Source organism: Eschscholzia californica, unplaced genomic scaffold (assembly GCF_041429995.1).
Source record: "Eschscholzia californica isolate CP2 unplaced genomic scaffold, dmEscCali1.0.p SCAF_6, whole genome shotgun sequence".
Taxonomy (NCBI): Eukaryota; Viridiplantae; Streptophyta; class Magnoliopsida; order Ranunculales; family Papaveraceae; genus Eschscholzia; species Eschscholzia californica.
Genome location: NW_028238483.1, coordinates 17,904,333 through 17,917,024, shown reverse-complemented (window position 1 = coordinate 17,917,024; position 12,692 = coordinate 17,904,333). Strand labels below are relative to the sequence as shown.

Genomic DNA, 12,692 nt, shown 5'->3' with positions numbered 1-12,692 from the left:
CATATAAATCCAACAAATAAGTTTGGACATAAACATCAAAACTAACAAATTGTCATCCATCATTCATAACTCAATGAAAATAAAGCAATGAAGAAGTCGGATTATACCTTGAAACACTATCAAATTCTCCTTCCATTGAAAGTATATAAAACTTTCTCTCTCTAGAATTTAGAACCAAAAACTAAATCTAACCCCTTAAAAGCCTCTTCAAACAACAAGCAAATAGATTAAATCACCAAAACCTGAAAACATCAACCTATCTTATAGCCAAAATCGATTCAAACCCCAGAAATTCTAATCGGCGTCGACAATCCAACTCGGTTCGTTCATGAGAAAAACTCAAGTTCCTGATTTATTAGTTAGATTATTACTAGGTAATTCTAATTGAATGAAGGGTATTTTTGACTCCTAAAAAGTTGGTGCTTTTAAAAATGTTCTTCAAGCCTATTTTTATAACTTACTTGGGGCCTAGCTAGTTAATTAAAAGATGGGTTGTCTTTTTAACAAAAAAATACAAGAAATTGGGTCGGAGGCCCAATTTCCTTTTTAAATATTTAATTTTAGTAAATAAGTGAAGTTATGTATTAGCGGCAGCCCTTCCCAATGAGAGGCCCACAGAGGGGACGTTTTCCAAACATATCCCATTTGCAGTTTGGCATCCAAGACTTGAGAGAATAACGTTGGATCATTCTCAGCTTTTTGAGTGTTTTACTCAATGAGACCGACAAAATATTCGTTATCTCCCAAAATATGTTGGTGGCCCCCTACTTTTTCATTTGTGAAAAAGTTAACTGCTAAGATCAAATCAAAATTTTCAACAAAAAAAGGATCAAATCAAAATTTTCAACAAAGAAAAAAAGAAGATCAAATCAAATTAATCACCTGTGGAAGTCTTCCATTACAAGCAGAAGATAAACCTATAATTAGGCAAATAAAATTTGGTTAATTTCGATTTCGCCTGATTTGTGATTAACGGGTCATTTTGATTCTAATTGTGTACGGCAGATCTTTTTGATCCTTGTATGTGTATGACAGTTCGTTTTAACCGCCAATATGTCAAAACTATCAAATTTGTCCAAGTGACATTTCTGTTTTGCTAATACTGCTTTTAAATTTGATTATGATGCTTAGATTGTTATTTATGCTACTTCTAGAAAAAAATCTTTGTGATAACCAGGGCCGGCTCTGATTTTTTTGTGGCCCGAAGCGAAGTCAAAAAATGATACTCCTTATTAATTATATTATCCGCAAATTCAAAATTGAATTGATGCTCCGGTCTTTGGATCTAATCCACAAAAGGGTCTCCCCTTCGTCGGAACTTACATAGATGAGAGCAATAGAAAGAGAGAAGAGAGAGACTGAAAGAGAGAAGAGAGAGAGAGAAAGAGGAAGAAAGCAATGGAGAGAGAGAGAAAGAGGAAGAAAGCAATGGAGAGAGAGAGAGAGAGAAGAAACAGAGAAGGGAAGATGAAGAATTCCGACGAATTTCGCGGGCGGGGACTATACCGTCGACAAAAGGGAGGGTGTGGTTGGGAGATTAATTTTAGTTTTCCACCCTTTGATATTTTATTCTCCGATTTTTTTTCTTCTAATTTTCCCAGAACATCGATCGGAAAAGTGGCAAAGAGAAGCGAGAGATCAGTGGTGATGGAGCCGAGAGATGCACAAAGAGGACTAGTTAAAAAGATACATGTGTCAAAACCCAAAAGGTTACTCTATCTGTTAAAAACTTCATAATTTTGGTGAGCCCATTTGCGGAAAAGGAACAAAAGAGTACGACCAGGGCATCCAATGTGACCACTCTTATGTTACTACGGTTGGGCTTGGTCTAACACACTTAATTGCTAAATCTTTTATACACACCCACATAAATGTGGCTCCAAAATTTTGGTAACACAAAGCGAGGCATTGTTCGGTTTAAGCCGAGGCCGACCCTGATGATAATGGAAAGAAAACACGAAACAAGTCCTAGAGATTGGTTATGGTGAATGAAGATGGTGATGACGAATGAAGATGGGGATGAGAAAAGGAACAGATGAGTACGACCAAGGCATTAAATGTGAGCGCTCTTATGTTAGTACGGGTTGGGACCTGGTTTAACACACTTAATTGCTAAACATACACACCAACATAAATGTGACCCCGAAATTTTGGTGGGCCGGCCAAGACCGAGCCTGATGATAATGGAAAGAAAACTTGAAACAAGTTCTGGAGAAGTTATGGTGGATGAAGATGGTGATGATGAATGAAGATGGCGATGAGAAAGAGGAAACAAAAGAGAGAAAAACTGAAAATGAAGTAAATGTCTAGTGGAGGAAGAGAAAGATAAATAAAGTAAAATATTGAGAAAATAAAATATAAAAGAAAAAATATTTATAAAATACTACAAGGGCATAATCGAAAAAGTCGGATATGGAGCCCAAAACGAACTAATAGACACAATTAAGAACCAAATCAGTCAGTTGGTAACATATTGGAGGCGATAACAAAATTAACCCATAAAATTTGGAAATATTCGTTACAATTGGGTTTGTCGAAAACTATAGCCACCTTATATCAAAGAGCATACTGGTTCTCCATTTTTTGTGTTTGCCCTTGTAAAAGTTTGTTGCTGTAAATGAACTATTTTGTACTATAATTTTACAAAATCTCAAGATCTTTTTTTATCATTTTAGAAACGTCATGTAACATCCTTAAGTATTATAAGGGGTGCCTATAGCAAGGTGCCACTTATATCCCCACGTTGGTGGCCAGATTTTAATTTTAGTTCCTTCTAGCAACATACCCACTTAATAACCCAAGCAGGTCACTTATCTCTTTCTTTTTTTCCCTCATTGGTTGCAGTCGTGAGAGTGCTAGAGAGATAGGGTTTAGGTGTTTTAGAGAGAGAAAGTAAAGAAGAAGCAGGGGAGGATCAAAGAGCTTTGCTAGGGCATTTGCTTCTTCTTCTTTTTGTTACAAATCAGGTAGGTTTCTTCTTCCTTAGGGTTTACATAGCCCTCTTCAATTTTAAACCTGGTTTTGTATAGTTAGAACTACAATAGCTTTAACTATCACTTGTTGCTAGGTTATCATCAACTTAGAACTAATTAGTGATACAATAGACATATACTATGATTTTAAACTAGTTCCAATAACAAAAGTATAACCCTAGACCATTAGGCCATGTTTGGCACGCGGGAATCGCATGGGAATGGAATGTGATTCCTGGGAATCACATTCCCGACTATTGTTTGGCTCGTGGGAATGCAGGGGGAATCCTATTCCCGGAGGAATGGGATTCCCCCGAAATGGGGTAATAGCAAACCCAGGGAGGGGGGTGGGTTTGTGATTCCCATTCCCGGGAATGATTTCATTTAATATTTTTGGACAAAATAATCCTTGATAAAATATTAGAATTCTCATAATATTTTTACTAAAAAAATTTAAAAATCTCGGGTTTCAACTACCACCATACCAACACACTCTCTCTCTCCCACCCCCTCTCTCGCTCAAACGTAACTCTCTCTCCATATCTCTAGTTTTTTTTCTTCTCTCTTGCTCTTTGTTCGTTAAAAATCGATTTCATAACGTTTAAAAAAATTAGTCGAGACCTTATTTATTTTAAATAAATCTTTAAATTCAACTTAAATTAGTGTATTACGTTATTATTTCATATCTATAAATTTGAATAGACAATACTATTTAAAATATATATAACAAAGTTGACCTATAATTTATGTAGTTTGAGTAAAAGGATATAACAGGAGTTTCGTAAAATTCACATTCTTTTTCCTACATAAACCAAACAACAAGTTAGGAATCCATCGGGAATGGAATTCCTATTCCTGGTTGAACCAAACATTAAACCAAAATAATCTGATTCCCGAGAATCGTATTACGGAAATGTGATTCCCGGGAATGACATTCCATTCCCGCGCGCCAAACATGGCCTTATAGTTATATTAATGGAGTATATACATATCCGGACAACAACCTAGACTATTAGGGTTATATAAGTATAATATAAATACACCTGGACAACAGCCTAGACGCTAAGGATTATTTGTGTTTATGTGATTGATGTTGTTAATTGATGTTTGTGATCAATTAGATGTAGTATTTTGCACCTCTAGACATATTTATGATAAACTCATCATGATAGGTTATAGTGATGTTATAACCAATACTTATCATGTTTGACTCGTTTGATTGTATGAGATGATATGTATGAGGATTGGAGCATAAATGCTATCAATATATGTGTGTAATATATTGCTTTAGGTTGTATCCTAGAAAGCATAAGCTAGTCGGAACTAAGAATAGTTGGCTCGACATGTGAGTTTAGTGCAAACACTAGTTATTGATGTGATATTCGATAACTTGATGGACCATGATCTTGAGTTCTATTAATGGATTGAACTAAGACTGGTTGGCTCGACATGTAGGTCGATGCAAACACGGGTTTGTCAATGTGATGTTGGACAACCTAGTGGACCAGGGACTTGAGTTTTAATATGGATTGACGATCGTAATCTATAAGTAATCGGTGGTTGGCTCGACAAGGTGATCGATGCAAACACAAGTTCATTCTTGTGGACCACGTAATTCTAGTTTGAGAAGTAATTTACCAACTAGAGGTTGGCTCGCCTCCTGCTTATATGTGAAGTGCACGTGTTGCACGGATCCCCTTTTGGGTGGTATCCCTTATCTATTGAGAGATTTAAGTCGATGCAAACATGGATGGAAAGTGAAGATGTCTTGGGGACCTCGAAATTGGTTATACCCTTTAAAAAAGGAAGTTGTATTGTATGAATCTCTTCAACTGTGTAACAGGTTGACTTTAGTGGTGTTGACACGAAAGGTGTAACACATTGAACTATGTTATTGTTTTTCTTCTGTTCGATACTTGATTTTGTTGTTGAATTGGTCTATTTAGACCTTAGGTAATTAAAAATCTACTAGCTGGGTTCTGACAGAACCTACTATTTTTTTCCGGTGAAAGAGATCGGGGAGTGCCACCAGTTTGACCTTAGTTCGTCAGCTCAGAGCTTCTTTCGTAGCTTTTCCTTTCGAGATTAGGTAGTTGTTCGGATTTATTTTCTTAGATTCATAGTATTTCCTTTCAGACTCATTTACCATTGATGTAATCGGATACTCCAAAGATTATTATTTAATCTATTTTTTTTAGTTTGGTTTGTGATTTCTTATGAGCTCCATAATGCATTGGTTTGCTTTTTATTTGACTTTCATGTTTATTATGTTATGATTCCGTGGCGGAATGCTCTATATCTTGATTTTCATGGCGGCCGACGTGAGAACTAGGACTTGGGGCGTTACACGTCATAAGTTATGTTGAAAAATAATTTCAAAAACCAGTCATAGATGTCCATAAACAGTGGCGAAACCAGGATTTTTTTTATGTGGGGGCACGTTAAAGTTAACGGAAATAACTAATTAATATGCTATAAGAAAATGACTTTTATTAATTCATAAAATTTTACCTATTTACATATTTATGGTTTTCTTCGGCAGTTTTCGTCTTTTGAAATCGTTGCATAGTAACTTTATTACTTATAGTATCAAATACATATTTTTCAATCTATGCAAGTAAGTTATCATTCAACCATTCGTATCCCATTCGATTCCGTAATCAATTTTACAACTTATAGAGAACGAACATAGTAAAGATGTTATAAACTTCAATTTAATTGAAATAAGATGACAAAAAAAAATCACACACACACACATATATATATATATATATATATACTAGGTATAGCCCGTGCCCATAGGGCACGGGAAGGTTTGTTTTATCATATCACAGCCTTGTACGATTATAAAAATCAAATCATCATAACACATTAAATTATCTATGAGGGAGTTCAACATAAAAAAAAAAATTATCTACGAGGAGAGGAAATAAGTTTTGTTTGAAGACCAAATTACAACATACAATCAAATGAAAACATAGAGTAACTAACGCTTCACATGAAACTATATGGTTAGATGACATATGAGTTTATCAGATCATACAATGGGAGATGTGAAGGACTGGATTAAAAAAAATTACCTCATCATTCTCTTGGAACAAAGTCCTCCAATTCCTCGAAAGATGACATGGGATAGGTTAATAAAATTGGCTCATGATTCGATTACGAAAATAGGTGTTGAACAAAATTGTGTTTGTTCCAAATAAATTAGAAAAAACAGACTTTGATGAGCTTGAAATATTACAGAGTCATCCTTTTCCTCCGTCATTTCCTCTCTTCTCATCCCACTCAATTCGACTCACGTTAGAAATTACACCATATTGTGAATCTTCCCCTTCACAAACCAAGGGCATCTGGAAAGAAAACTTATTTTAGACCAACCATCCTTTGATCAATCATGTCTTTATACCAGCAACCAATTTATATATGAATCCCTCATAATCATAGGAATAGAACATTCAAATTAGAGGGCATACATGCAAGACCTTGCAAAAGTACTATTAGTTAGGTCTACAACACCTCAAACTTAGTAACATGCAATCTCAGATTCTCAAAGTACTGCAAACACTGTTCAACAAAAAAAAAAAGTACTGCAAACACTGTATACACCATACAAAAAAAAATTGACAGGATTTTAAAATCAAATCAAGTTATACGAATGAAATGCCCATTATCTCTTGGAACAAAGTCCTCCAATTCTTGTTGGAGAAATGCCCATTATCTCTTCGACACGCCATCATGAAATGAACATTGCGAAGAGTCGAACTCTTTTTTAACTGAAAATTGTAAAATTAACAATAACAGATAAGTGAGGACGTTAGAAATAATGCTAGATTTTGTACGTATCCGCTTTATAATTGTGTCGAGACCATAAAATACCACTAAGTTAACGTTTTTCTCATACAATGTGGGCGACCCAAAAGTACAGAGTGCAAATATCGTCAAACACTATCTAACAGAAAGTAGATGACTTAACCTACAGAACAGGTAATTTTGATGGTTTTGATGTCATTATATCAAAACCATCAAAATTTTGGAACGACATCATGAAATGAACATCGCGAAGAGTCGAACTCATTTTTAACTGAAAATTGTAAAATTGACAATAACAGATAACTGAGGACGTTAGAAATAATGTTAGATTTTGTACGTAGCCACTTTATAATTGTGTCGAGACCATAAAATACCACCAAGTTAACGTCTCTCATACAATGTGGGCGACCCAAAAGTACAGAGTGCAAGCAAAAGAGAGGATTAATAATCACGACAAAAGAAAATGTGTGTCCATTTTTGGCCTTTTCCACTCACAGTGTCTAACACCTTGTACGAGATGTGAATTGCCATGTCAAATACCGATCTATGTATTGGCGTCCATGTTACACAGCTTTTTGTAAACCATGTTTTCTTATCTCTATCGTGACCTCTGTGTAACATAATACAAGTAAACCAAAAAAAATACCTGCAGCGCTAGCATATAAAAGGTCCACATACGATCAAAACTTCGAAAAATGTGCCAAAATGTTCTGGTCTCAACGAAATAAGATTTTCCAGTGCTTTCGGATTTTCTATTAGCTGTTTGTTTCCCATACGTAATAGTTCTATAGTGGTAAGCGGATTTTATATTATAAGAATGTGATTACGGTTATTGTGTGTATATATTATAAAAAGTTTACCTGCGTCATGTTTCGCGCTGATTAGAAGAATCACCATCATCTCTCATTGGCCAGCCTAATGAGAAGCAATCAGATGACCTGAGTAATGTTCAAATGTTTCATGGTTAGAGAAATGAGAAACCAGCAATATATTAATTCAGATCTTAAGTTATGTCTTATCCTTGATAATCCAGTCTTTACATACCAGAAATATTCATTCAGATCAAACTCTAAAGTAGTAGGAAGAAATATTAACAGAATAACTATCAAAGAGTCAATTTTCGATACTTATAACCAAAATATCCTGCTTGACGCAAACAAGCTTACAATTCTTAAATACTAAAATTTTCCACTTTTTGGAAAAAGATGATTCCTCAAAAGTGATTCATGTAGCACAAAAGTTACAGAAATTCAATTCATTGTTTTTTCTGAAAAGGACGTTGTCTGCAACTAACAACTAAGCCTATAAAGAAAAACAAAATGAAACTAAAACATAGGTGAGCATAATAGAAGAATCAATGAGACTAATTTACTTGTATCTTATGCTATTATTTGATAAGAAGATAGACAGAACACAAATCCAAATCCAAAACCAGAAGCTTGATTTTAGTACGTCTTTCCCCTAAAGATGTACAACCATAAAGCATCTCATATAGAATAAAACCTGCATTGCATAAAATATGTGATGTGCTAGCCCAACTGAAGTTCAATACATATCGTAAAAAAAAATGTATGGAATCCAAACCCAATAATTCTCCTATTTGAATAGAATTAGTAGAAATTATAACCTCCCACACAAATCAGATAATCTATTAGGAGTCAACTAATTGAATTGAACATTTGAGCACAAACCCAATAATTCCCTATTTAAATAATAGTAGCAGAAATTGTAACCTCCAACACAAGTCACATAATCTATCATGATTCAAAAAATTGACGTCTACCACTATATTTGAATCTCGGATCCCTGAATTATGGGTATCAACATTATCTTTTTACATGCATAAAAACTCCAACAGATTGTATGCAATACAATAATGGCACCTGATTATATGAGCAGATTGGACTTACCTCTAGGGCTACAGAAATGGGTGATCCGCCAAGAAGATTTGAATTCAGAGCTCAGCTCATAAGAAAACACCAAACTTACCTGAAGTTAAAAAAAATGAGATATAACACGGAAATCACTCCAACATACAACTTAATAACAAAAACAACAACGAATTAAATTTGTTGTATCTAAGCACAAGAAAGATAGAAACCAAAATGGTTCATGGGAAGAAACCTAAGGAGCGCAAAATTTCTTAAGAATCACATGTGTAAAATAAAAAAGTTGACAAGTCCACATAGAACGGTATCTTTATATATAAAAAGCAGTAGCATATATATGCTAGGTAACTATAAGAAACTTAACTGTAAATTTCGAAGGAGAGCCAGAAATAGAGTTGGATTTAAATGTAGATGAACAACCACCAAGAGACTGAAACGAAGAAGATTTAACGTAAAACAAAGAGATTTCACAACTAATGAAGATATAGTAGAATTTTAGTATGAAATTTATTACTACCAAGGTAGAGAAGAAATTAGAAGCTACAGTTTTAGGAAAATAGCTAAAATACACCTCAATTTATCGTAAGCTTCCGCTTCTAATATTCACCTTAAGCCACCAAATTGAAGGAATAGGATAATGCAATGAGTTCATTTAGGAAATTTGTCGAACACTTACTGTGTGTCAATGGTAAACATTGTAGGTCTAAATTTATCTAAGCACAATTAAAAAGAGAACAAAGAAGAAAAATCTAAATCATATTAGAGTTATCAGTGAGCAATATCAAAGTTATCCTCCATGAATCAGAATAAATAAAACCTTAAAAAATTTACACAGAAAGAGAGAGTGTGTATACCTGTAAAGAATGAAACATTAAAACACTTGAAGATAAATGATAATTAGAGAGATGAAAAAGGCTTACCATATTCCAGGAACATCCAATGAATCTACTCTTAAATGGGGAAAACATTATAGACCTGTAAAGATTGAAACAATAAAACCATAATCTAAAGAAAGAAAGAGAGATGGAGAGAAAAAATGAAATCGAAGTATTATCAGAAAAGAGACAACAAAGATGAAAAACTACAGTTCCTGTAAAATCAATAATTTAAACCAACTTACCAGTAAAATCAATAATTCAAACCAATAAATCAAAAGTATTATCTTTAACAGAGAAGAAGATTGTACCTGGAGCTGAACCGAAATACACCTATTCAACCATGAAGATTTGTTGGTAATTCCACCATGAAGATTTATACTGGCAATACAATTAATGTTATCCATTAACCATAAAAAAACTAAGAAATGAAGAAATGAAAGAAGAGTGAGTGGAAGTACCAAGAGGCTGACATTCTTCTGCCATGATTCACCATTTCGATTTGGGATGAATTTCTTCTGTCACGATTTATCAAATCGAACTACCAACCAAAAGAAACCATTAAAAACAAATCATAATCTAAAACGAGTAGTAAAATGACAATAATAAATGAAGAAATGAAAGTTTAGTAACATAATTAATTTCTTCATCCATAATTTGTCTTTGACGAAAAATGTTTTGTCTCAAACGAAAAAATATAGTAAGAGAAGGCTACTATAGAGATCAAATGTGAACTAAGTCTGGTCAGAGAAGCTATAAGTTCTAGGGCTTGAATGACAATAACGACCAACGATTTCAACAATGGGTCAAACTTGAGCTTACCTTTGGTCGATATTCTGCGAAGTTTGTATACCATCTTCTGGTTGGTTTAGGTAACAGTGACGGATCTAGGTATACCAACAATGGGTTAACTCATGTATTTCTTTTAGAAAACCATTAAAAACAAAGGAACAAACCCTAGATACCTAAACCTAAATCGAACTACCAACCAAATCGAAAAAATCTTAAATCCCTAAACCAAGAGGATGATAACATGTAATTTATTTTCAATACTTATCATCGAAGGATCTTCGTCTATTCAAGATCAAATTAGGTATATTGTACTTACAAGACTTTCATTTTAGAAGAACTCATCCACCATATATAAGTAATTGAAAATAAAACCATTTCGATTTGGTTTAGGTACTTACAAGATCACTCACTATAACAATGAACACGAACCCTAAACACCATTTCGATTTGGAAATTCTCTGCCATGATTTTGAAAAGAAATAAAACCCTAAATCAAAGATTTTGAAAAGAAATTCATGAAGAAAAGAAACTGATGAAGAACCCATCCACCATATATAAGTACTGAAAATAAAACCATTTGGATCAAATTAGGTATATTGTACTTACAAGACTTTCATTTTAGAAGAACTCATTCACCATATATAAGTATTGAAAATCCACCGAAGAACACATCCAGCATATATAAGTATTGAAAATCCACCAGAAAACTCATCCAACATACATAAGTATTGAAAATCCACCATATATAAGTATTGAAAATAAAAATCATCTGCCATGATTCATCAAAACACCTGAACTTGAAAAGAAAACCATTAAAAAGAAAGGAAGAAAACCCTAAATCAAATAAAAGAAATGGATGAAGAAATGGAAGAAGAGTGAAGGAGAAGATAAGAAGTTAAGGAATTCCATAAATTTCTTCATCCAGTTTTGTAACATCCGGTTATCAATTTCTTCATCAATGTTGGAACGTCTGGAAAGTTGTAACGCGCCAGGGATAACGCGGGAAGGGAAAGAGGGATAATGCGCCAGGGAAGATAACCGACCAGATTAAAGGCTTTATTCACTTTCTTCTTTGAGTAGGTCAATAAATCAAGGTGGGTAATTGATCTAAAGGTGAGTATCTTATCAAAATAGCAACGGACGGCCAGATTTATCTTTCGGCTTGTCCTAGTCAGCAAAAAAGTTTGTGTTTTATATAATAGATATATCTTATTTCGATGTCACGAGCAAGAAAAAAGATGAGATCGTGACTTCGTTAAAAAAAAACATGACTACCAAAATTTATAGCATTTGTTTCTTTGTTTATTTTCTATTTAGGATGGAAATTTGGATTTAAATGAGCATATGATAGCGGAGCAGAAAGTTAATTTTTATCCTTCAACAAAAAAAAAGAAAGTTAATTTTTATCTAAAATTAAAAAAAACGATTAGATAAAAATTTAGGATTTGATTAAATATAATGTCTCTTTAATGGTGACGGTCAGTGGATGAGTCGGGGGCAGTTTGTTTGTTCAAAACAACAAGAGAAATTTGAAATGCACTCAACCAACCTGTTTGTTATATACAATGACACAAGGGTAATTTTTGTTTAAGTCAAAGATGAATCGTTTGCATATAACAAAAGTGGTCATGACTCATGAGTAATCAATCACAGTCAAAAGTGGGTGCGTCATGGATCATTTGAATTTTTCAGTTTTGCAATTAAAGATGGCTAGAGTTGTTTCAACAAAAAAAAAGATGGCTAGAGTTTTTTGAGCAATGGGCCTCCATATTACAAAACTAATTTGGGTAATATACACTATAGGCACCTCTTTATACAAAGGAGTTTACATTTGGCCTGTGGGGGCATGTGCCCCCACGGCCCCTATATAACCCCGCCCCTGTCTACAAAAGTTTCGAACTTTTCACACCTCTCACTCATGGGATGGTTGAACAAAATATTTGGTCTTTCCTTTTAGAAAGATAAATTTATTAAAACTATTTCACTTTAGAATTGAGACGTATTACAACGTGCATGAGGGGAAAAAGTGGACACAAAATCTAAGTTCTTATTTAGATGATATACTCCCTCCGTCCCAAAAGAATGACCTATTTTGCAAACCCAACTTATTAAGGGAACATCATTAATTGGTGTTTGACTTTCAAAAATAACATGGTTTTTCCAATTGTATCCTCGTTAACTATTATAATTTACAATGAAAAAATTGAACTTACCTTTAAATAAAGTTGTCATTAAATTTATTGTAGTGGGTATTATTGGAAAGAGCGAAAAGTTTCTTTCTTTATTTTTAGAAATAGGACACTAAAATGGGACAATCCAAAATAGAAATTAGGTCATTCTTTTTGAGACTG

General features: G+C 33.9%; 2 long non-coding RNA genes across 17 annotated transcripts; one reads left to right on the top strand and one right to left on the bottom strand.

Moving 5' to 3' along the window:
- The first annotated feature begins 2,836 nt into the window (after window positions 1-2,836).
- LOC147532120 (uncharacterized) lies at window positions 2,837-5,184 on the top strand. The gene is made up of 2 exons (XR_015228047.1): window positions 2,837-2,966; window positions 4,428-5,184. It is a non-coding gene; the product is annotated as an uncharacterized LOC147532120 (long non-coding RNA).
- An 854-nt stretch (window positions 5,185-6,038) lies between these two features.
- Window positions 6,039-11,530, bottom strand: LOC147532119 (uncharacterized). Of its 16 annotated transcripts, none has more exons than XR_015228036.1 (9): window positions 10,948-11,530; window positions 10,740-10,799; window positions 10,011-10,090; window positions 9,861-9,882; window positions 9,595-9,649; window positions 9,039-9,104; window positions 8,696-8,774; window positions 7,646-7,723; window positions 6,039-6,325 (listed from the first exon to the last, which is right to left on the bottom strand). It is a non-coding gene; the product is annotated as an uncharacterized LOC147532119 (long non-coding RNA). The 16 variants fall into 16 exon arrangements; XR_015228038.1 differs by lacking the exon at window positions 6,039-6,325 and adding an exon at window positions 6,373-6,748 and having other exon boundaries at window positions 9,861-9,930; window positions 10,740-10,828; XR_015228032.1 differs by lacking the exon at window positions 6,039-6,325 and adding an exon at window positions 6,373-6,748 and having other exon boundaries at window positions 10,740-10,828.
- Between the last annotated feature and the right edge of the window lie 1,162 nt (window positions 11,531-12,692).